Here is a 26,628-nt window from a genome sequence, read left to right on the forward strand (position 1 = left end):
CTGAATATTAAAATGGTATTTGTTTTCAGTGATAAAATTAAAACAGATTGTAATTTGCTTTCTGCAAGAGCTGTAATTAGGATTCTCTTTGTTTTCGTGTTCATGTATGGAGCAACATTTCATCTCTTGAGGAAGGGGCAAGAAGGTGCATTTTCTATTTTTATATGCATATATCTGTATCTATCATATAACATTCACACTTTGGGTCTTTTTTGAGTACCAGGTCAGCCAGTAATGCCTAACCTAAAAAGGAATTCTTTGCTTTTTTCTTAGACTTCTTTAGTGTGAAAATGCCTGCATCATCACCAATTAGTGTTTAAACATCAGGAGAAAGGTTTAAAAGCTCAGGTAGGAAGAAAGATCAGCAGGAGAAAATGATTCAGGGCCATCCTCAGTGCTGATTCTGACTGTGTGACTTAAAGCATATCATATTGGTTAACAGTTTTGAAAAGTATTTAAACTGATGGCTCCAATCAAAAGCAGTAACTTCAAAATAAATTCCTAAAACAGGAAAAAGTTAGGACTTTCACTGAACTAAACGTAGATCTTAAATCCAAACATGAGTTCTAAAATGTCCTGATCTTTTTTCCATATTAACTTAGGTTAGTATGAGTTATGCTACTGTAAACAAAGGAAGATTTTCACAAAAAAGTTCTGTATGTTGTGGTTACATCCACAGTTATTCCCTAAAATTAGGGGTAATTCCTCACAATAAATAACACCTATAAAGTAATAGCAAGGCAGAAGCTTCTTAAAATAAGTCAGAGGTGAAGTGTATGGAGTACTGTTAAAGCACAGTGGTAGGAGTCCTTTGTTCCATTCATAATATATCTTTTCAGCTTAAAAATGAATAATGAAAGAACAGTGATATTGAAAAAATGTAATGCTTAAAGCAGATGTGATACATTTTCACTGTGGTCAGAAAACAGCCTACAGATGGACTGGCTAAAAGTATGTATTTGGCTACTATTATATCTTTTAGTTTAGTGATATATTTTGTTCCAATCATTTATAAATAAGTTTGTCCTGTCACGTTTTTAGGATGTTTTCCAAGAAGTCTGAGGCATGGTTCAGCAGTTTTATCCCCCTAAACTGAAGGGAGCTTGTAAGAGGTACAACAATTTTCTCCTGAATGTGGATTAGGTAGCATCTTCTGCGTAATTCCCTTCTTCTCTGTCTCTCTGAAGTGATTTGACTGTGATATATTCTCCAAATGGCACTCCAAATGCTGGACTGCCTGAGCTCTTTCCACAGAAGGACTAAGGTCTATGGAGGAACCATAAATGTTGCAAAATGCACCTTCTGGGAGCTTCCACCACAATGCAGTTAGAGGGTATCAGACACACCACTTCTGATGGTCGAGTGGGAGGAAAGAGGACCCGAATACTTGTGAAGTCAGAACAAGCTGCTGCAGGCAAAGTTGTTCCTTTTTCTACCTCAGTGATCTGTAATTTCTCAGAGAAACTTCCTACCACCCCACAAGCTGAAACATAAACCTCACAGGGCTCTTTGGGCAGTGTCACTGCCATGCTGGGTAAGAGTTTCTGGGAGCCTGAACACTGGGGTTGCCCCCTGATGGACCTCCAGCATATTTGGCCATCTTACAAGCAGGTGGAGGCAGACACACACAGCAACTGATAGGATATGCCCAGCTTTAGCCCATTTCTCATCCCAGACTGCCCCAGCTGATGATGGGCTGTTGAGGTGAGCCTCACACATCACTTTCTTCCAAGCTACCTCCCTCCAGCAGGTTTATCCATAACGATCAGGGGCTTTCTTCAAAGAAATTGTTGCCAAAGCCCTTTCCACCATCCAAACAGCTCATCAGATAATGTCTGACTCATAACATATCCAACCCATTAATTTTTGCTTTAAAGTGGTGTGACCATCTCTAAGAGTACACTGACTGCTCTGTCTCACAGTGCAATGGTAAGACAACCTAAGAGGGCTGTATTTTCAAAATGTAGCTTTGGTATTTTCTTTAAAAGAACAACACAAAGTCTTCTAGCTGTTCAAACTTGTTGCCTTTCATGGCTGCATTCTCTAATCCTCCTGTGATGAATGAACAAACAGGAGAACTAGATTTAAATTCTTTGTAACTCTTGTTATTTTACATACCTTTAATTTCTCCCCTTTTAAAGTTGAGAAACAAGGTTTTTACTGTCCCTTTTCAGGTTGAAGATAATGCAGGTCTCAGAACACCTTGGCAGGATCAGGGGTCATACATGTACAAAATTCACCAAGAGATTCATAGCAGAACATATTTGGACAATACAGTGAGAAATTTTTGAAGCTTTGTTGAGCTAAACCAGAAAAACCCCTCAATCTCATTTCACAACTCTGTGTCCCAGGACAGCTGCTCCAAAATCTGTTGCACTTTAGCATCCTGTTTTGTTCTAGGACAACATCCATATTTCATTAACTCCTATTTGTCATTTGCATGGTCTCCACATTAGGATACATAGTACATCAAAAAAATATTTCTTTGTTGAGAGGCAGCTCATTTTATGGCATTATGATAATAACAGTGTGGCACATTTCATGACACCTTTTTTCAATACTTAGGTAATATTTAAAACATCTATTTTGCTGTTATTGAATCTTCCCACTCCAGAAGACTAAAAATTACCAGAGAATTCATGTTCACAAGTCTGACTTTCTATAACCATGTTTTAAGCAACAATGTTCATTTTATTTATTTCTGCATGTTTCCCTGTATAACTCAAACTCTGATCAAGAGAACCAAATTTTTAATAAGAAAATTCACTAACATTCTTTAGTAGCTAAAGCCATCATTTTTGATACTTTTTAGTGCGATTTATTTCAGGGAGCAATGCAAAATTACATGCAAAAGAACATGTTGGTTTTTAGCATGCCCCTAATTTCAGAGTTTTACTGAGGTTTCTGGTACTGTGCGTTACAAAATCTACAAAAGTGATAATACTAAAATCTTTTAAAATTCCCTAATTGCATTCAGATTTTTACCAGTCTACAAAAAGCTCCTCAGAATGAAATGTAAGCTTTTTAGAAAGTACATCAAAAGAATAAAATAAAATACATTCTGGCTGGCCATTTTTATGCAGATAACAAAGAAACTAATTCATTGTTTGAACAGGCCAGTGAGTAAAAAGTAACTGAATTTCTGGGGAGATCAAGTACTTAATACAACACATGATCTGTATCAGCTTTAATTTTTAGCAAACATATAATTAATCAAAAATAATTTTAAAGTAAATATATTAGAAAGCTTAGGGAGATTGTCAAACAACATTTTTTTATGAAAGACTGCATAGCTACTCTTGCTTCCAAACATCACATGAAATATTTTCCTACTTTAGGCACACAAAGAATTGAAAGTAAAAATGTTCTTTATGGAATAAAGTGCAATAAATTCTGTAAAGCCCTAGAGACTGTGCCACTTGAGGAAAGAATGAGTACAGGGGTTGCAGTTTTATTGTTAATTTGTATAGAGCTGTATTTTACTTAGGACAAAATTCAACTTTGTGCAGTGAGGGAGAGCTAAACAAAAGGAGCCCATTTAATGTGCACACTAACAGAGTCCATAGAAGAGAAGGGGAAAGATTGAGGACTAAAGGAAAGAGCACTCTGCAAAATGTGTAGCACTTGGGGAGCCTGCACTGTTCCTGTGGAGGGAATGACACCTCTGCCAGCTCTTGTTTCAAAGAGATGTCTAGGACTGGGCTCTGCTAAGAGCCCTCAAATGTCCCCTCAGAAACCTCCCCTGTCCCTTCAAGGTGGGGCAGGTGCCTCCCATGCCCCTTGTGTTTGCCTTCCCCACTTGTGGAAGGGGCAGAAGGGGTGGTGTCTCTATTTCCTCAGCTCAGAGATAGGTGCAGGTCCTGGCCATGTCTCTGGGCAGTTAGCATTTTTAACCTCCTCTTGGGCTTCAACCTGCTCTGGGTGGACTCAGAATTTAGGAAAACTGGTGGAAGTGGGGCAGGTGCTGTGTTTCCTAACTGGAAGACAAATGCTGCCAAACAATAGCACCCATGCATGGAACTCCCTGGCCAGAATTGCTACCAACCAGATTAGCCAACCTTTGCTGTAGAGGGAAATCTGAATCATCTTCCCAGGATCTAAGTTTATAGAGGAAATGGGAAATTACTCTAATTGACATGTGGAAAAATTGAAGCTCTCACTTCAAAAAAATGCCAGGCAACCCAAGAAGCACCAAGGAAGCTAATAGCAACAAGCTGGTTCACAAAACAGAAGTGCAGCAATTCCAAACAGAAAACACTAACAAATTGGAGTTAGTACAGTTAGAGTCACCACCAGCAATCAGTATTGATATGTCACAGGTCTTTCCCCTGACAGCGTTGTGTGTTTGGCTAAAACTGTAATTGTTCTCATATGACAGAACTCAAAGTAAGGATGAATGAGATTATGCAATCTGCAGAATGCTTTCAAGAGATGCCAAATGGATCAATGTCATAAGGAGGGATTGATTTAGACAGCAAGATTAACACCCAGAATGATGAAGCACTAAATTTTATATCCAAATAAAGAAATGGAAGTTTTAGTAAAGCAAATAACTGGAGAAATTGACACTCACTGACCGAGTTAACATATACAAGCAAAGATAATTGATATGAGCAAAATTTGATAATAAGATTCAATCTGCCAGTTAAAGAAATGCAGCACAGACCTCATTGTCAAACTAGGACACCTTCTCTTAATGCTCTTGTTTGGCTTTACTATCCATGTCACTATTAAGACAAAGTGCAGATGAGCTCAACATGATTTGACATAACGTTGGGAGACTCACAGAAACAGTGAGTATAATAACATATAGCTTGTGTGCTTGACAATTTGGTGTACACACAAGTACAGATGAAGATTTTGGCCAAGGTTGCAAAAAAAAGAATCAAACATATATTTGGAAAAGAAATTATCTGCTACAAGCATCACACACCTCACCCTTAAAGAAGAATCCTCACAGACCTCAACACCAGCTTAAGCCTAAATGCATGAATCTTGAAATATTGAAGGGATCTCAAAATATGAAAGGAATTTTAGTGTCACAACAGGCAACAACTACATTTACTGGAGTAAACTGCATTTGTTCATCAAAAGTCTGTATCTTAAGAACTAAACTACAGATTTTCAACCAGCATTTCCATTTGGATATGTGGAGGTGAAGGCTGGAAACGCATCAGAGATAAAAACATGTGTCTGTACACTTCTGAAAGCAAATAGACATTTAAGGGAACAAAACCATGGCAAACATAAGGATGATTCTGTTGGCTTAACAACCAAAAGTTAGTCAGAAGAGTAGGAGGAAATTTATAGGATATACATGAAAAATGAATATAGAACATCTGTTAGGAGATGGATATACAGGGGAGCAGGGCCAAAAACCATTACTCAACACAAGGAAAATTCATGGGGCTTCATAACAAAAAGGACAGAGAGCAGCCAGAAACAGACTGGACTGGCAGGGGCCATGCTCATGCCTGTAGCACATCTAAAAAGAAAGGTTCACCTGTGATGTAGGCTTAGATGAACTCTGACAGGACTCCCGTAATTCAAAACTGAATGCTGGTACATTTGTTTCTAAATGAGAGGAAAAGGGCTTTGATAGGGAAGTGGCTGTAATTGTTACTGACCAGTGCTGTGAACTCCTTCCTCTATGTTAATTCATAGCCAGGATTACCTGCAGGTACCAGCACCTCCAGTCACCAAGAACTGCAGCTCTCTGCTTTGCCCAGCCCTTTATATGTAGCTCTTGCCTGTGCTGTTCCCATCTAGATTATCATACCCACAGACCAGGAGTAGGTGGTGGAAAAACTCATCTTTGCTCCCTTCCTCAGAAGAACTGGGAAGGCCTATGAGTGAGTAAGCCAAACAACTGTATCACTCATGAACCACACTGCTGGATAGCCATAGCCCCTCCCAGTGCACCAGCTAACTTGCACAGAAATTGTCACTGGTTAATTTTCCAATGAGGAATTTTCCAAGCAAGAATGCAATCTGGCCATCCTTGAGACTGTTATTGCATAACTTGTATTATGCAGTATGGGAAGAATGAAGATATTCATTTAAAGCCCCTTTGGAAAAGCAGCTTCAGTTCTACTTCTTCTGAGGGTAAATAGAAGGAACAAACTTTCACTGCCTCATGGAAAGAGTTTCTAGGCTGTGCTTCTTTATGAACTGGGCACTGCTGCCCAGGGGTGTCCTAAATCTGTGAATTTGAACTTATAACCGGCCGGGGGCCATGTGCAAATCACATACAGGATGGGACTGCTGAGGAACGTGCCTTGAGCTGTTTTATTTTCCAGCATCAGTCTCATTACATGGTTATGACAATGGGAAGATGCCATCAGCTCATGTCCCAGGCAGCAGACAAAGAACTTAATGTTACAACTTCCTTTATAAGTTTTTTGACTAATCACACAAAGCAGAAGCACATTGACAGTGGTTCCATCCAACCACTATAAGCACACATACCTTTGATTAAAACAATGCTTGCTTATTTCAAATACAATACCTGCTTGTAAGCCTTAAAACACAATGCACAGAGTTTCATTATTAAGCTTAAAACTTCCTAACATCTCGCTAGATATATTTTTCTGCAGCTTAGGGAATTATTCTAGACAAGCATTAATACACAGACCATTGTTCTATTTGTCCTTGCTTTTCTACTTCTTACATAATTTTTCTGCTGACCTATCCCATGGCTACTGCTCAGCTCTAATCACAGTTCTGTTGTCTCTGAGGCCTGCCTTTTGCAGCTTTCCCAAAACCCTCTGATTTTTAGGATTCCCACAGACCTCAGCATTTTTCTTACTTCACCATAATAGGGCAGTGTGATTACATAAAACATATCCCGGGGTTCCCCAAGGCAACACAAATGACAAACCTACTCTAGTCTTCCCATCTGGAAGAGTGAGCTTGCATCAGATGAAGCAATTTGATATTCTAACTAATTTCTAAAATTATGCCTGAAGACTGGATTTTTGAGTGACTGCTCCCTCATTTACATGAAAATTCAGGATAACCAAAAGAAAATGAGGTTGTAAAACATGCTAACAGTTTAGTTCATCCCTAAGAGACAAACTTGCCAGTATGATTGCAAAAGAATAACCTGCCATAATTTGTCTTTCAAGGATCTACACCCTTGTTATGGTCTGAAAACTAAGGTAACCAAGACAAAACTAAGGCATTTGTCAGTTTGAAAGGGTCCTCCCTCAATACGATCAAGAAAAAGCCTCTCTCTGAAGGTACTTTTCAGATTCCTGACCATGTTCTTCACATGCTAACCTGGGATTATTACTTGTACACTTTTATATTGAGGGACCAAGTAAATACATCTACTATCTTATTTTTACTGGGACTGACCTCCAAACAGAACAGGAAATCTCTTTGTAAGCAAATTCCCATAACCAGTCCCCTTGCTGTTTAGTCTGCATTGGATTAAGCAGTGACTTGCTTGCTTCTTTGATTGGCAACTATAGTACTATAAAAACAAATGTACAGAGCAAATCTCACCAGAAAAGCCTCCCAATCTGCAGACTCTTTCAGCTTTATTTGGACTGAAACTTGATGATAGCTCCACTAGACAGGAAACACTCACCCCTCCTTTCTAATATGGCACTACCAGGAGGACACATTTTCTCACAGACCAAGTAGCAGAGGAGAGAGCAGGGATACCAGAGACCTCCTATAATACGTCTCAAATTCAAGCTGTTGTAAGACAGCAGAAACTGACAACACTATTTATTTAATCTTCATTTAATTCTTTAATTGAGAAAAAAACATGGTTTACACCATGCTTGGAACTGAGTGAGATATGGAGAAAGCAGAGCAAAAGCATCCCAGGCATTTTAAGCCTGCCACATAGTAGAAGCTGGAAGGAGCAGACACTTGAACAGCAAATCATTTTTTTTTTTTTTTGTTTTCTCACTGGATATAACGCACTGCTTGTAAATAATGCTTTGCAATTCTGTATCACCAGGAAGCCTTCCAGGTGGTTAGGACTCTGCCTTTGGTGCTGTAAGAATTCAGAGATATGCAGAATTCTTAATATGTACAGTACTCAACACTGACAGAAACGATAAACATACATGTGGCAGAAAATAAGTTGGGGGCATTATCCTGCTGTTCTGTAGCCTATCTACCAAGGTGTGATATTTAGATGAAGTGACCACGTCTTGAAAAGTCAAAGAATTCAAGTGTTTATTTTTGAGACCAAATAAGAGATGCCACATAGTTGAACTAGCACTAAACAAAGGAGCTACCAGCAGGTGTGAAATGCAAGTCTTGTCCTTCTTACACTTGCATCACGTGCATTTGACACTGCTCTCAAAGTCCAACCTCACCAGCCATTCCAGCCAACTGCCCCAGTTCCTTAGAATCCTACCACAGCCTCAGCTGGAAGGCACCCATGAGGATCATTGAAGTCCAGCTCCTGGCCCTGCACAGGACACCCCAAGAGTCACAGTGTGTGCCTGAGAGCATTGTCCATCTTGAACTGTCAGGCTGGTACTGCGACCACTGCCCTGGGAACCCTGTTCCAGCGCCCACTCACCCCCTGGTCCAAACATAACCTCTGCTACATACTTAACATTGGACTGTCTGTTGGAAAGTGGTGGATTCACCTCCTACTGCTACCAGTACAAGCCTGGTCAAAGAATCCATCCAGGAACTGGAAACTGTACAGGCATGTGTGTGTGTGTGTGTGTGTGTGTGTGTGTGTGTGTGTGTGTGTGTGTGTTTGTGTGTGTGTTTGTGTGTGTGTTTGTGTGTGCACAATTCATCCAAGTCTGGATGGCCACAGAAAAAATTTCTTCTGCTGCTTCTTCACGAAAATAAAAGATGGATCAGTGACAGGTTTGAAATTATGTAGCCACCTACCTGTGCACAAGAACTTGAATCCAAAAGAGTCCTAGCGCTTTGAGAAAGGCAAATTGCAGCTCCACACCTGAGTCATTTGCACTCCATCTGGGCCTCTTAAATGCTGGGGCCCAGCTATACCCAGGCTGAGGTCTCCTTCCTAAAAGCCCAACAGGAAGGACACAAATAAAATTTCTGTAAGATTCTCTAGCTTTTTTTTTAACTGAAGAAGTGGAGGTGGCCACTTACTGTGAAGCAGTGAGACGCTAAATCCAGGAAAGCCATGAGCTCATCCTTCTCTCTCCTAACCCCAGCTATATTCTGATTTTTTATCTCACCTTCCTTCTGCTGACTCTCTTACCTGCTCCATGTGGCATTTGCTTCATTGTTGAACTGCAAGATCTCATTTGATACGGTGAAAAGCAGGAAGGGGTAAACACCTCCATCCCATTCACCTGACTCATTTTACTCTGGAGCACATTTCCACACCTGCTTTCATATGATTAACCAGAAAGCAGTTAAAAAGACACTAGAAGAAGTATCTTGCTGGCAAAAAAGTAGCTGTCTCATGTTGGTTTCCACCTTCTTTTGGTGTAGGGTACCCACATTAGCCACTTCTTGAGAACATCATCTCCCGTGAAAGATGGTCACAGGCTGATTTTGCAGACCGGACACTGAACTTCTTCTCTGAAAAAGAAAGAAAAAAGAATAGGCTTCTTAGCTAGTTTTCTGGGTTGCCTGAAGAAAGCCTTTCCTGGAGCTGGCACCAGCTCATCCCCACCAGCAGGGCTGCTCACAAGGCTTTCTCCCAGCCAGCTCTGGGGGTGGCTGGATCCTTTCACGGGATGACATAACTCACTAAACCTGCAGAAGGCTACACCTGCCAGGGGTGTGGGGGGGAACCTTTCTGGCATTTTAGGAAGTTGAATTGCCTCAGCAGAGGCCAGTAATGCCTGAACTGCCACAACAGAGGGCAGGGCTCATGTGGGGTGAGAGGGAGGGCCCCCCCCTTCTTGGCAGCAGGGATGGCTGGTTTGGCCATCCAGAAGCACAGCCTGAGACTGCTGCCAAATGCCTGGATCACCAGGCTGGAGGCAGAAAGCTGCAGGGCTCCCAGGCCCTCCCTGCTGAAGCTGGCACTGTGCCTGGCACCCCAGGGTGTTAACTGGGACAGGGAAACAGAACTGCTGGCTGGACAGCAGGGCACAGAGACACTTGCCAGCTGGGGCAGAGCTCCAGGGATGTCCCTCACACAGCCAAGAGAGGCAGGTCTACACCCTGCAAAAGACCATCATCTGGGGAAAACCTCATGATGCCCTAGACAGATAAAAATCCTTGCCTTAACTTGGAGCACAGCAGTAAGGGGGAGTGTCCCCTCTCTGGCAGAGAAAGGACCTGATGTCAGGTGTCCTGTCACTGTCGAGAGCTTAGACTGAGGTTAAACTACTATTTCCAGCAGCTGTACTACTTTTGGGGTTGTGGTTTTTTTTTGGAGAGGGTCAAGGGACTATTGGAGCTTCTCAAAGGGTATTTGTCAGAATTCCCATTGGTGGAAGCCATCAGGGGTTAAACATGAGCTGAGTATCTCCTTACTGAGCTCAGGAAGGGAAGAGAAGAAAAAAAAAAAAAAAGAAGAAAGAAAAAACAGAGGCAGTCCCAGGCATGCCCAGGAGCAGACCTTTGGGCACCTCAGGAATTTTACTGGCAGGAACATAGGCACTTACAGACTTCAGACGCCTCTAGGGTTAGGCAGTAGCTGAACAGGGGTTTTGAGGATCTAAATGTTGGCCACAAATGCCTACGAGGCAGTTAGGCAGAGCTTACATGCCTAAACCTTTTTTGTGGCTCTAGCCCTAAACTAATATTATGGAAAATACCAGCAATTATTAGGGACTTCTTATCAGATTGGATACACATTTCCTTTGCATAACTTTACCATGGCCTCATTTATGTGGTGCTTGGAGAGGATGAATACCTGTTCTGCATGAGTAATTATGCCAAAGGCTCGTGTGAGGGAGGCAGTTTGTGACCGCTGAGTAAGGCCAGCTACGTTTACCCACCCAGCTCCAGCACTCACAGTTGCTCTTACCACTAAATCCCCCTTGTTGCTTCGTTTGCCTGATTGCAAACAGACCCCAGAATTTGCAGTTGCCCTGAGATGATTGATGCCAAGATGCTGCAGTGAAAAGGAAGTATTCTTTTAAGTGTTATCGCGTCCACGAGCATAAGCAAAGCCACGTCACGTGACAAAATGTAAATAGAGCATTTCTTAGAAAAGCCATTTATTTGCCTCCATGATTTATTATTCAATGACATGTAGGCTATTTTTTCTTTGTTACTGGCACTCATGTTCATAATAACAAGGTACTTGACTTGAAGGTATTTGGCCAACCTTTCCAAAGTGCTATGTAAGCAGTAATCAGAGAGAGCTAGGTTCATGAGTCAACAAATTGCTCTCCCATGCTGATCAAACAGTCTTGGCATCTCTATAAAAAAAAAACACAAAAGCAGATTTTGGGCTGGCTTACCCAGTTTTCTCTCTAAAATTATTTATTTTATTTGCATTTGGCAGAGTTCAGGCTTAAAATAACCAAAAGTGACAGCTGTTTTATTAATAAAATTTTACATGTGATTTTCATTTACATTTAGAAGGATAAATGAGACAGCAAGTTAGCCTCCAAAGTTTTTGTTGCCATAAATTTGGTCTCATTTGCTCAACCTAAAGGCAAATGATTCTTTCATTTTGCACCATACCTCCACAGTCTGCAGGAGAAAGCAGTCTAATACTTGGGTCAAAGCTAGCCAGATTAGTAGAGCTGAGGTTTATTGTGAAAAGCTTATATTCCAGCCTACACCAGGTTATTACTACTAAAGCAAGCAACAAGCAGATAGACTGCACAAGCTGCAGGCTTTACCAGGAGGAGGAACTCAAATCTAAGTGGGATTTTTACTCGATTTCCATCACATATGCTCACAAACACAGGTCCTGAATCCAAAACACACATTCCTATGCTCAATATTGCTACTTCACTGTGTAAATGAATGTTTAAAAAAAAAAAAAAGGAACTTTAGCTGTGAATCATCTCACTGCCTCTGTGTGCAAAGTGAGTAGAGCTGTGTGAATAATTGCATTTATTTTCACTGTGACTGCTAAATTCAAAATATTTTGGATGCTTGCATTAAACAGATGCCACTTCCCTTTCTCCCCCTGTTCTTAATTTTTTTCCATGAAATGTAAAGAGGAGAGCCTCATGTGCACTGAAAAACTCCTTCTGACCCCCAAAATGAAACACTTTGTTTTTTGGACGCACATAGTAAAAGCAAAGGAAATTAAAAGGCTAAATTTCATAAAGGAAGAAACAGTGTTCTCCCCACTCTGATTCAGTAACCAATATGCAAGAGACAAATTCTTTGGTTTCCTGCAGTCTTTGAAGCTGCCATCTCCATTCCCTGGAGATGCCACTTATCATCCCTCGGCTTAAGGGGGACCACCAGGCTGTGCCTTTCCCTGCAGCCAGTCTGCTGTGCAGCTTTTCTCTGTGCTGCCCATTTTGTCGTGCCCCAGACATGGAAGCCTCTCCCAGGGAAATGAGGTGAGGTGTCACTGCCTGAACCAGCTGCCTCAAAAGCAGCAGGTTGTCCTGCTGCAGACAAGATGCTCCCCCAAGGTACAGCTCTGCAGGTGGAAGCTCTTCCAAGCACCCTCCTTTTGGCTCTGTTTTGGTCTGTCTGTGTAGTAAGCTGTTCCCCAAACCCAGAGGCTCCTTTATTCTCAGTGAGGGAGCCCTTCCCACCAGGCTACACAGTTATGCTGCTTTTTAACCAAAGGGTTACTTCAGCATTTGGTTTCTACCAAAGGGCTGTTAAAATATTTTCACTTATTGCAGGACCACAAACATCTGTTAATTATGGGTCTGGGGTTTATTTATTTATTTATTTTAATAGCTAGGTCTTATTGACCTTCACTTAAGCACTTTTGAATATTTTACTCCATATAAAGACTGCTGTGTTGAAAAGTGCTAACAATTACCATCATGGGAGTCTTGGATTCAAAGACACTTTGCAGACCTCATTAAGCCAAGGAGCTTGCCAAGTCCAGTCTTTTCAGCTCAATGGCAGCAATCCTAAAGTCCCTTCATGTAGCAAAGCAGCTGCTAGCAATGGAGCCTGCCTGGCATGGGCAGGGAGAGCTAAGCTCACCCAGGGAGACTCATCAGTCCTGGTACCAGAAGACAGGGAGTCACACTGGAAACAAAGGGGGCGGTGGGAAGAACCTTAAAAAGCAGCAGGATGGCTTTTTCAACATAGAGCTGATCAGTGAAGCAGAGTCAAGGTCTCTGGGCTAGACAAAAAGGAAACATGACTTCTGTCTAGCTTCTGTGTAGGTACAGTGATAAATCTTGACCAATGCAGAGCAAGACTGGCAAGGTTTTCCAAGCCCAGCTAGTGATGGGCTAGCACTCTAGGAGGTCTGAATCATGCCATTGAGAATTCTTGTCTCGTGTGCTGGAGAAAAGCAGATATTTGAGAAGTTTTGAAAAAGTAAGATAAGCAAAATCAACTCTTCAAAGAGAGGTAAGATGCTTTAGGCACTCAACAGATCGAAAAGTCAGAGTCCATATTTGCATACTAAACATGGAGGTAGGAGAATGCCTCAGGTTAGACAGCAGTGTTTCTGTGCTTTTCAGCTCTGTGTGTGAAGGATTGACTAGAGGCACTCAACTACCTCTGTCTGAGTGAGGCAGATCAATCTTACACTGGCACGGGAATATGCACTGGGCAAGAGCAATTTAGAAGCTTTCAGTCTAAAGGAAGTGAGAAGCTTAGTGGCATTTGGTATTCTATCAGGGAACTCAAAAACAAGAAGGAAATTACCAGACCCACAAAAGAATTGAGGCTTCTGAATCCAGAACTATTTAGGCACTTCTCATCTGTGAGGGAAAGGAAAAGATCTGCAAACACATGACAGGTATCCTGATTCCCAGGCCAGTGCTGTCCACAAAGTCTATCCTTCATTCTTTGTGTCATTCTCAGCTCAGGATGTTTTCAAATAAGTATTTTCAAAGGACAAATCCTCTTTCCTCTCTACTTCCAGTGAAGTTACAGAGATGAAGCCTCATATTTGCTCAGCACCACCCCTCAAAATTTGTTTGCCTCAAGCAATTCTATATTAAGGATTAACTCTTATATTAAGGATTCCCCCTATATTTGTATTCAACCATACATCCTTGCAAGTACTAATCCAGTATAACACCCAGAAGCTGCCCAAACACAATTCCCAAGTGTGATATAAGTGAATATCTCTTTGTGGCATGTCTGTTGACAAGTTTTATAGAAATAAGAAAATAATACAGATTTGCTCTGGAACAAAACTGAATGATAAAATCCCTTCGTGAACATTTTTGAGACATTGTTTTTGCATTAATTTACAGCTTCCTAGTGTTTATCTCTTCAGGTGGGATTTTACAAATTAACCATGGGTAGGACACACCCCACTTCATAATTCTCTTATCTTACTTAAATAGGAGACAGATAGCAACTTCTATACATGCTCACACCTTGCTAATAGAAAACAGTGATATATTGAAAATTTCCTTATCACCTCCAGTTCCCACACACAGGTGTTCTTGGTGATAAACTACTGAATGATATAAACAATGATTTCAGGTAAAACGTAACAATTAGTCAAAAGGAAAAGGAAAATAAAAAAGAAAAAAACAAATCACAAATTAAACCACCCTTCCTGAGTAGGATCTGGTACTGAAAATACTCAAATACAAGACTATAAGTGTGAATTTTTTCAGTGAGGCACATAATCCCTTGGACTTGCCTTCAGTAATGCTTGCTGTCACCTCTCACAACCCCTAGCAATTTCTCTTCCCTTTTGAGATGATCTTGATGAGCAATTCAGAGATATGATAAGGAAATGTATGATATTCCCTTTGGTGTCAGGCAATGCAGGTTTGTCTCCAGTGGGTGCTATCACAGATAGGGTGTACAGCTAGATATTCCTGAACAACAGTGGTAGGAGAGTTATTCTGGAAGTGAATTACTGAGAAAGCTTTCTCCATTTTAGCTCTTCTGGGATTGTTCTTTCAGATGTAATAGAGAGCAATTTGTAATTTGCTCCTGTGAAGGCCACAGCTTTCTGGACAGTGTCACTAGAGACAAAACTGGAAACTTGAGCACGTGATGTTATTTTCAAAAATCCACCCTCTCACAATTTTCCACCATCTGCATCAATTATACAATAATGGTATAAACTAAGAGTAGTAATTCATAAACCCCTTGATAAAATATGGAAGAACAGAGTATCAATTTAACAGAAGCAGGAATTCAAACATACATTAAATTGCACAATAAATATTCCAAGGTTGTGTCTCAGGCTTTTACCAGAGCAACATTGACTGTGCTCCCTGTCAGGACAGGACTCTGGCTTTGCATTTATTATTCATGTGGCACTCACAGCGTTCAGTGGCTGCACTCAGCCGGGCAGACATCTCCATGGCTGGACAAGAGTACCAGACTCCTCAGCCCAAAGGACAGCACTGCCATTCTCTTATCAATTCTTCCTAAAGTTTCTGCCAACTTACAAGGAATAGAAGTACTTTCAAAAAGTGGAAATTTTGTTTTAGGGGAAAAAGTAATGCCTTCTCTCAGTGGCTTTTAGATTATTTCTATAGAACTATCAGAGTCCTGTTGAATAGGGAAATTCATCTTAGATTTTATATCAGACCTATCAAATTTCTCTGTTATCTCTGCCTCACATGCTTTCTGTAGTGGTTTTATGCCTCAGTTATATTCCCCACATATTGGTGTCTATTGAACTCCTGAAACTTGGAGTTAGATACCTGGTTAATAAGTTTAATAAGTTTGGGTTGTTTTTGTTTTGTTTGTTTTTTATTCCCTTTCCCAAAGGCCACCCAACAGTTAAAAAAAATAATTTTCAATGTTTTCCATAGGTCAGGTGTTGTCTGGGTAGGTTTCTTCTGGCATCTACAAGAGGTACCAAGTTAATGACAGAGGTTTCTAGGCCCAGAATCCATGAATTACATTAAATGTAATGTAATTTACATCAAAGGAAGGGTCCAGTTTCTCAGTAAGAGATGCAGAGTGCCATGACACAGCAGCATGCCACTTCACAGCTGAACAGCATCCTTAGCATATTTACTTAGCAAATATTGCTTTCTCAAACCCTCAAGACAGATGGGAGTAGGAATTTAGACCAAAAGTGCCACTGGCAGAACATCTATTCCAAGGGCAATTATACAGAGTATCAAATATATTTGATTATTCCTAAGCATTCTTGATAAGCATCAGATATGCTTAACACTTCCCAATAAATCTTTTCACAGGAACAGGACCCCATAGGAATAATTTATCATGCATTAAGCAAATTGGAACAAATCTCTTGAAGCATCTTTTCATTCCTGAGATCTGTTGCATTGTTTTCATTTGGAGTGGCCACAAGCAATCACATAGGTATTTTTTTATTCTTGCTGCAGTTCTTGTAACATGAGTGTTGGCTGTGGATTATGCCCCACACTCCAGCAGCACCAGTATTGTCTCATGTCACTGACTCTTCCTTACTCTGCTCAGTCAGGGTCCCGTTGGATGCCACCATCTGTCAGAGTCCACAAGGAGGCATGGGGTCTGAGAGTGGATTCTCATGAGAAAGACAGCAATGCGAACAGGAAATGTCCCATCAGGAATCCTTTCTTGGGACAGGCTCCTGTGGAAAAGAACAAACCCTTATTGTCACTATTGCAGCTTTAGCTTTATATTCTTGTGCTCATCCTTTGATTCATTCTCTCACCCCCCACTCTATTCCCATCCGATGGGTGGGAAACAGGATATTTTGTGAAATTCTTTCCTTCCTGTGTGGGTCTACATGACATCTTTAATTAGCAACTCTCTGCAATGGAAGTGAACAGTTAGAAAGCACAACTATCCTGCTGATGAGATCATAATACAGTTGCTTTTTGAACAGGTATTTAAGGCATCACTTTCTGTCATTTACAAAGATCATTGATGTTATTATTTAAAAATATCACACGCTAAAAAAAGTCTAAAAACACTTCCCTACAGAACCAGTGATCAGGAAGAACTTTACAAACATTCTCTGTCTTTGTGTCCTCTGAAAGTTTTATTTTTTGTGATGCAAAAGAGTGATAGGAAGGAGACCTCTGCCTTCTTCCATGGACAGGACTCCAGCCAGATGGCACCTGCTATTTTACCTGGAATGAGTAGGAATACTTGTTTATTTAATAACCTAAATGCAAGAGCTGATCAGAGTGATTTGTCCTTCTACAGAATACCCCAGTGGTTGAAAAGATTTTTGTGAGGGTGGGATTTGACACTGTGGAGGCACAGAGAGCAGCACTGCCTTGGAAAAAGACCAAAACCAAACCCGGCATGCTCAGGGGACCTGGAACTGACCCTTCCTTGTCTTGTCCTGTAGACTGGTAGATGTAAATGCTGTTAAGCCTCATCTGGCAGGTCTGCCCTTAAATGCCAGCAGTCCAAGTGACAGCCCTCAACTTCTGGATGTCCCATAGTGTTGGACTATCCCTCTCTCCCAGATCCACCCTGATGAAATTTACTGTTCCCACTGCTGCCCCAAGGGACAATCAGATGATCCTGCTTTCTGATTTTCCTTCCTTTTTTTCCTTCGCTTCTTTTTATTAGTTTGAACCTCTGATGTTCTACCTGGCACCTGGGAGAACTCATTTCCACCACTACAGAGCAGCATACACTCCTTTTGTGAAAACAAACAGTAACAACACAAGAAGCTAGATCAGAGAAAACCAGGATCTCTGAGCCAGTATGACATTCCAGAATTTGGGGCTGTGAACTAAGAAAACTGCAGAACAAAGTACAGGGTTGTGCTTTTGCTAAAATATCTGTCATTTCCCAAAGGTGTCTGAAGGTTGGTGTGAAAACCCGTGTGGGATCTCACCAGGCTGTACCTCACATCTGAGAACTCACAGACAGGAATGAGAAGATTTTCAAGCTGAGCTTGTACGACAAATCTCCCAACTGCTGTCCCACATTGTCACAGCAACAGGTTTGTCTACAGCTGCTTCACAACACAGAGCAACTGCAGGCACTGCCTCCTCATTTTCATGCAGATCTAATCCTGAAACAAGAATGTGCTTGGTCATATTTGTGCTGGGGCTGCATGTCCTCAGCAAAGTTTGCACACCCCGATAAATTGGCTTGAAGTTGAAAATAGAAACTACTTCTGTAATAACAGAACATTAATGTACATTTCCCTGAGCAAAGACTGCCAGGGTGTGAATATGTTAATGGCAATACTACACATTAATAGACATTTCTCTGAGCAAAGATTGCCAGGGTGTGAATATTGCTAATGGCATTAAGGGTCTTTATCTCATCTTGTAAAGTGTTATCAATCAAACTACAGGTGTTAAGCAGGTAAAAGCTGTAGTTTGAGGCAATAGATAAGAACTTTTCCCTTGGATCTTAAGCACTGTTTCCTAATAGACCTTTCCTGAGAGAAAGTGTCAGGATATCAAAGGGGAAAAGAAATACATATTTTTAGGCCTTGGGGCATAAGAGGGAGGGGATTTTGTAGACAGTTTCAGGAGAAGCATTATCAACCTCTCAGAATGACTTCAAATAACAATCTCTTCCCCAATCACAACCAGATGTTTATTATATTTACCAAAGACTTTGACTTTTTTTTTCTTAAATAACAATATGCTAATAATATGAAAGCTATGTCTTGTGAACTTGTGAAGTATATGTGGAAAGAGAGGCAAGCATATTTGAGCTGTGTAGCTTACCATATACCATAGGCACCCCAATGGGTGGCTACATTACACTGGGGCTTGTTTGATGTACTGGGCTCTAATGCACATCACTTGGTTTGCTCCCAGCAAGTGTTATGCATATTTAATACACAGAAGGTAAAGAAATCAATTTCAAGGCTATAACTGAAAGCCACTATAACATTCCACTGTTACTGCCATGCTGTAAAGTACATGTGTTATTGATTCCTCTGGCCTCTTTTACATGGGAGGTGACTTGGTGGCTCGGGGCCTCAGCCTTTTATCTGAATTCAGACCCTGCCCCAGGAATCTGTTGGCCTTACTCTGAGTCTCATTTTGGGTACAGAAATAGCTGCATTTATAGCAAGAAAAGGAAGATACCTATGCCTGGTTCTAGTTTGAATCACAAATTTTTATTTTTGGGAGCTGGTAATCTGTAACTCAGAGCAACAGGTTTTTTTAATGAAATAAACAATTTTTTTAACAACTTTGTACTTTCCTTCCTACTCCAAATAAGAAAGGGAATGACCAAAATGAAAGATAAATGTATGAGTTACAAGTCCCAAACAGCTTAAAACCAAAGAGAAAAGTAAAAGCCCTTTTCTCTGTACAGTTGATCAGAGGCTTCAACTCACTTTTGAGGCAGGCAAACCTTTTGGCAGTCATTTTACAGTGTGGGAAGAGAGGCTGGGATGTACCCAGGGACCTTACTTGTGGTGGGCACCGGAAAGCAGAAGCCAGAAACTTGGCCCTACATTTCCAGTTTTGAGTTCCAGCTGCCCAACCTGAACTCTAAACCATGGGAACTGCAAGCCAAAACCAATCATGAAAAGAGAAAAGAAAAAAAAAAAAGCTCTGCTAGGAAAAAGATCTGCAAAATTCTGTGCATATAACCTGATATCTGATATCTGAGCTATCTACCTTCTAACACAAACCACTGCAGATGAAACAGCCAATCTCCTCACACACAGGTACATTTTTAAATGGGCAGATTTTGTCTGGATTTCAGCCAGAACTTTAGTGTACTATAGGTTCAGTTAAAACATTTTAAATAATTATCTCATATTGTAGGGATCATCTCCTATGGCCACCCAATTTTCACAGAGTGGTACAGTATTGCTTTATCTAGTGGTCTAAGTCTATTAAGAAAGGCAGTGCCCCTGGAAAGGTGAAAATTTCTTTGTGCCTAAACTGACAGTAGGTCAAAACTCAAATGCTGACTCTGAGCCCTTTGTATGCTGGAGAAAATAGCCCCAGACTTGTGAACCTAAGAGGTGCCTGTGCCGTGGTGTAGTCCAATGTGGAGGAGCTCTTTCCAGAAGCCCAACTACAGCACTAAGGAATACATGCCAGTTAATTTACCCCATTTATTACCTGAATCTAACAGTAGTTGATCAGCCTCTGAACTGAAGAACTCAGTCTCAGTTACCAAGATTGACTGATTGGCGTAATTGAAGCAATCTTATTTAATGTTTGCCTTAAATGATCTGGCAATCTGATTCAGATAAGATTTCAAACAGTCTCTGTGCTTTTGATCTCAAATTAGCTTCAGGATTAACTCAAGCTTGGTTCAGACACAGTAAAAAATTCTTTTAAGTGTACCTTACACTGTAGCCGTGCTCAAGCCCTCTTCCTGATTCCACCAGATTAATTAAAATCTCACCTCAACCTGGTTGTGCTAATGACAGTCTGAACTGTAGGACAATGCTGGGAAGCTGAGGGGAGAAGGGAAACAGCACTTACAGAAACTCCTGCGGCTGAAGAGCTGTTGCAAGAGGGAGAATCCTTGCTGCCTCTTTCTTTTAAATGGTGTGATTTCTTGTCTCTCTGGTACACAAAGAAAAGTGTCTGTGAGAAATAAGATCAAGAGACAACGCGTCCTTCCAGAACAAATGACATTAAATTAGTTTATACAAGACAGCAGTGAAACCCAATTCTACCAGTGAACGCTCAAAGCGAGCCTGAGCCTTTAAGGAGCTCTCCTTCTGCCTTCTGTTCACTTCACAGGATGCTTCAGACAGAAATGCTTCCAACATTTTGAAGGCATACTACATACACAAGGGGTATGATTTATTTTAACATGAAAGGACCTATTTTGTTATAAGTATTTGCTTTTAACAGCTTTATTCCTTTGTGCATTCCTTTCCCAGGTACAGTACAGGTGCTTCAGGGCAACTCTAAAGATAATTTTCAACAGTGGCTTGGGAGCTTAACTATGGGTTTGATAAACACAGAGCTAAGCAGACAGACAGATACCTGTTAGAGTCAAGTTAATGCTGTAACTAACCTCATATAATAAACTCTCCCAGGCAGCCTATTTACAATTTGAGGGGAAAATATACCTTTGAAAATTGTTTTCTAAAGGTATTCTGGCTCACATTTCTCTGTTCATGATTAGACTTTGTGATATTAATTCCCTTTTTTTTTTTTTTTTTTTTTTTTTTTTTTTTTTTTTTTTTTTTAAGATAGGGAGGTATCCAGGCTCAGGTTTCTGGAAGTCCATAGGTGTGAAAAGCTGCAGAAGTGTGCACTGGTATCTCAGGCTTGCTGAAATCCCTACCCATGATTTGCAGCTTTCTATTTATCATTTACCCTTTGCTACTGTTGAAAGGGACAATAAACACTTTGAAAAAGCTGCTCCTACGTAGAAAGATTACTTCAGAAGGTGAGTTTGAGGTTCTTAATTCCCGTAGAAATGCTCCACATTTTTCACCTCAGGTCTACAGAAGTGTTTGTGTATCACCTAAAACCACAAAGCCTGATTTTGATTAGGCTGTGGGTACCACTGCTAGGTTATTGTTTTAAGATAGCATCATGGAAAAACTTCAGTTATAACTTAATTAATTCAAACACTATCGTTACTTTTGAATGGAAGCATTTTATCCAAGCAAAGGATCACCCCTGAATGACTGTATTTGTACTGCAGAACCACCAGGGCTCTAGGGTTCAGCTCAGGTCTGCATTCAAAGTTATTGCATTAACACTTATGTTATACTGCTGCCTACAGGTCCATATTTAAAATTAGGGTGTTATGCTAACTTATGTTTAAACAAGGCTCCCATTCCAAGGCTTAGGAAAAAAGCAAGATAAGAAAGGTATGGGAGAAGCTGAGCCCATTTCACTTTCCATGGTTATGTTTGTGTATGTAATTGAATGCATTTCTTCCACTGCCCTGAAGCCACCAGAGAGGGGCTGGTTTTGTAGCAGAGCTACATTTGGGAATGCAGTTCAAGAGGAAGACAGGGATTATGGTAGTGCCTATATTAGAGGTGCTGCAGAGGAAAGCACAGGGATACCTGGAATGGCAGCCCTCCACATGACAGACAGGTAGGTATCTGATGATCTCTCCTGTGGTGGTTGTTCCAAACTGTGATTTCCCCTTGTGGAAACTGCACATTTTTTAAAGCAAATGTATATGTATTTTGAGGTTGGACACAGAATATAAGGACTGTCTTTTCTTAATTTGTGGTTTAAAGATCCCTTACAAGTAGCCTATAAATCTCAAGAGCCTGTCATGTTGCATCTCACTAATATATTGAAAAAAGGAACGACATATGCCACAGGTTTCACCAAAATAGAAACATCATTCTTGCAGAGGCTGGAGTGGAGAAGGGTAGTTTTCCTTTCCAGTCTATGTGCATAGTTCTTCTTTGGGTAACCAATTTAAATTGCTACACGCATATTCTGAATTTCAAAATATTTTCTGAATACAGGAAGAAGAAATTTCAACTTAGTGCATGTAGGGGAGCCAGACACTTCTGCAAGCACTTCCTCTCCTCCCTACAGAACTGATTGATCTCGGCAACTCTGGATGCTGATGGTTTCAGCTACAGCTAATAGCCACTGAAATTATTTTCCTCCATGTTCTGTAAACTACGCTATTTCTGCAAAAGGAGATTCCTTTATTTGAACAATTAGCAAACTGACATTTCCTAAGATCATATAAATTAATAGAAAGGTTAGCATCTAGCACTCAACATCCTCTGCACCCTGGAGGCAGGATAAGGTATAAGTCACCTCTAATTAAAGTTGTTTTATGCCAGGCAGTCCCTGGTGACGGCCACAATACTGTTTCCTATGTAATTGTTGGTCAATTTGTTGCAATATATCATCAGGATTACTGAATTATTAGTTATAATTACAACTTCAGAGTCAATAGCAGTGTCACAGCAAGGGTAAGTAAACACTAGAAAAATTATGAGAGATGGAAATACCTTTCTAACAGCTACATCATGTTAGTAGCCCAGAGACCACCCACTGTAACAGCTAGGCACAATGATAAATTCCTACTTGGAGAAAGTGGAGTTGGATGTTTTTGCCTTAATGTTCTGCATTCATCTCAGTGACATCCCCTATAAGCTCCTCTTTGATTCCTGCCCACCAGCTGTGGAGCACGCATGTGAGGTAGTTTAAACTTGCTAAAACCCATACAATCTACCAGACTAAATTTTACAGCTACCAGTGTCAAACCATCTGCACAGACCATCCCCAAGGATGCCTCTCCCAGTGGTCTGCAGGTCATTTTTCTATGGCTCTTTGGTCACCTGAAGCCCCACTTTCACAAATGGCCTGGGGTATCAGGAGCTCACAGCCTGCCAGACAGGTACCAATTTTCCATTCTCCAAAGGCCATCTCTCCAAGCACTACTTACTCTTGATTCCTGATATGGTTGGTGGGTTATGACCTCTTGGAAAATTTGCCCCTTGTGTATTTCTGAGAATGGCAACACATGGCCCTCTATGGAAGAAGTGTGATAGAAGCGTCTGCTGTTTTTCAAGGAAGAACATAGTATTTGCTGTTGCTACTTTGATTCACACGGGAGATACTTTTCAAAACTATTCACCATTTCAAAGGATGCATTAATTTTAGGAAAAAAGAAAAGGAAAAATGAATAAAAAAGTATTTTTCTGTGAGTCAAGTCCAAGACTTCCATGAAATCCAAAGAAAAAATACTTCTGATAAGAAATCTCAAGTTTGACTCTAAGTTCAAGGTGTGTTGGGAAATGGACAGAGAGTTCAGTGTGTGGAAACATGACCTGTAAAGTTCAGCATATACGGCAAGAACCAAAACCTAATTAGGGTAGTTGGTCAGGCTTTTAACTTATCTACCTAATCTCCAACCACAGCCTCAAAGGTTGAAAATGTGACTCCATCTTCTAAACCAAGAAACAAGTCATTAAAAATTCAGGCTGTACAACTAACATTGCACTCATTTAACAAAACAAGAGTTCAAAACATAAGAAGTTTAACTCCACATCAGAGACATTTCTGGAAACCACAGACTTAACGAACTATCTTCCCCTCCATTGGTTTCAAATGAAACAGGCACGGAGGCTTTCTTTGGCACAGCCTAACCCTGTTCGACCAGGTGTGGGTTTCAATTAAGTTGCCCTTGTGCAGGAATTTGAAGACAAACATTTGTAAACTTTTTTTGGTTTGTTTGTTTGTGTTTAAAAAATGCACCCTCAGTGGTCGCCCTGCTGAGACCAGCCCGGACAGCTGGAACAGCAGCCCGGAGCCAACCAGCCGAGTCACAGCCCTGGCTGCATGTGAGCTTGTGGTCTGCTCTCACAGCCTGACTCAGTGGAAAAAAAGAAGTCTGTGGAAGCTCAAGCTACAGTGAGATGACAGGTGACTTCTGGGGAGAAAAAAACCCTATAGCTGTAGCCCCACACCCATTTCTGGAAACCTGGCACAAGTCATTTGTGGGAGAGAAGGTATCGAGCAGAGCTGGCTGGGTGATAGTGGAATAAGTCCATTCCAAAACTGTGCAGGTTTTCCAATTTTTTTTTTTTTTTGCGTGGTCTTGAAATGAAAACAAAATTTTTAAAATGGAAGGGTGTGGAATTGTGTTGAAACATCTATTTCTGAGTTAGAGAGATCGAGTTTTCAGATCAGACATAACCAGAGACCTCAATCTGGGATACATAAAACTCCCCGTTCATCAACACCAGCACCTCTGCAAAATGTTTTGGCATCCCAGAAGCAGCATATTTTAGTTAAAAATATTTCATCAAACGTGTTCTGACGAATTCCAATCTTGAAATGTCATTGTGTCACCAGTTTGTGGAAAGATCAGTGTTTTAAAAAAACTCATAAAAATAAAGGACTGGAAAAGAAGCTCAGGAACAGTCAGTCACTCAAAAGACATTTGTCAGCAAAATTAAATATAAGTTCAGGCATATTCTGTTTCATCACATACTGTTCCTTTTAGGGGTGAGGCACTTAAGTAATTTCTCTATTTTGGAATGAGACTGCAAGACAAACAGTTTATCTTCGGTTTGGCAAAAGAAAGTTACATTAACGTCTATCAAGATGAAAGTGGTGCAAACCAGAATATTTTACAGCTTAAATAGTGACTCTGTTCTTCAGCTATGTGTAAACTATTCATCTCACAGGATGCAATCAAATGTCACTGTCTCAATATGTGTTCCCAGTAATGTGGAAAACACAAATCCCCGTAATTTATATATGCGTGCACACACACACGCACACACACACACACACACACACATATATAGCACCTATATTATACACACACACATATAAATATAATATTTTCATGTACACACACACACACACACACATGGATGCAAACCACATCTGGAGTTCCATTAAAATATTTCTCCTACCTCCTCAATAACCACAGTTACAGTAATCCCTAGAAGGAACAGAGTAGGGCTAAGGTCAGCCGTCTCTGATCACCAGTGTTTGTACAAAGTGATTTTATGTTTCATTTGCACTAGAGATTGATATCAAGTTAGAATTCTGGCTCAAAAGAACTTTTATGGAAGAAAAAAACGTTCGGAAGGTTGAAAGATTTTCCCAAAGGAAGGTTCAGGGAATAAATGAGAGCTTATTTATCTTTTTCAAGACTTTTGCAAGCTGGAAAATAGGGAAAAAATTCCCAACCTTGCTCCTCAAAACACTGCATTATCACAAGAGAGTCTGTATTGTATTTTTTCTGCTGAAATTAAATTTTTTTAAAAAGAGGGAAAACATAATGTGCAAAACTCAGTCTACTCTTCAGTGAAAATATTACAGTTTTTTCATTTTAAGACTGTTACCATCTTTTCACCAAGATGATTGCAAATGTGATGTACATTTTCCATCAAGTTTGAAAGAGTATTAAAGAAACACCTTCATTTCCATGAGAGTTCATAGTTTGGGTTTTTATTTTTTTTTCCCCCAAATGTTTTTATTGAAACAAATTTCAGCCTATTCTAGCCTCCATTTTGGATTCTCTCAAAATTCAAATTCAAAACTTCAAAGCAAGCCATCTCCGCAACCATAACTTTTGTAGGATTTTGATCAAAGCCATGGAAATTCCTGGTTCCACCCTGCAATAATGAACCGGCCCAGATTTCATTTGAAATCCAGCTCTGAGGAGCTGACTTACCCATCTGGTTTGCAAGAATCCTGCTGTCTTCACCTGACCCAAGAGCATCTCCGCATAGCAAAGCTCTCCTCCAACTGGAACGCATCCACCCAACACAGTCCCCATTCCTTCAATGTGGGGGGGCACCAGCATTTGGCTGTCAACCTCCTGTTTACCAACCTTCTCCAAGTTCAGAAAGCTCCTTCTTTCTGCATCCTGAAGATCAAGGGTTTTTTGTTGTTTTTTTTTTTTTTAGCAATTCACTAGATAGCTGTTTGCCTAAAGAGACCCTCCCACTGCTCTTTTATCCTCTGAAGGCAGGCCAATTTTCAACTACAGCCTGGTGGTTGCCTGGGTTAACCTCTGCCTTGTTTCATGAGGCTTAGAAACCCCAATACACCTTTCAAATGGCGTGTCTGATCACACTGCTCTGGCAGATAAGCAGAAAATTAGAATGAGCTTCTCCAGGTAAGCACCAGCATGAGGATACCGTCATCTTCCAGGGGGGAATGCCTGGCAGGCAGGCATGCAGGCAGGCAGGTTTGGAGATCAGTTATGATGGGGACACAGAAAAAAGAGCTGTGTAACAGCACAGTAACAACA

The 26,628-nt window shown here is 40.7% G+C and overlaps 1 long non-coding RNA gene across 1 annotated transcript; it reads right to left on the reverse strand.

The window, feature by feature from the left end:
* Positions 1-11,365: 11,365 nt before the first annotated feature.
* On the reverse strand, positions 11,366-20,454 carry LOC132330832 (uncharacterized). The gene is made up of 2 exons (XR_009487448.1): positions 20,391-20,454; positions 11,366-16,585 (listed from the first exon to the last, which is right to left on the reverse strand). It is a non-coding gene; the product is annotated as an uncharacterized LOC132330832 (long non-coding RNA).
* Between the last annotated feature and the right edge of the window lie 6,174 nt (positions 20,455-26,628).

The sequence above is a fragment of the Haemorhous mexicanus genome, chromosome 1 (assembly GCF_027477595.1).
Source record: "Haemorhous mexicanus isolate bHaeMex1 chromosome 1, bHaeMex1.pri, whole genome shotgun sequence".
Taxonomy (NCBI): domain Eukaryota; kingdom Metazoa; phylum Chordata; class Aves; order Passeriformes; family Fringillidae; genus Haemorhous; species Haemorhous mexicanus.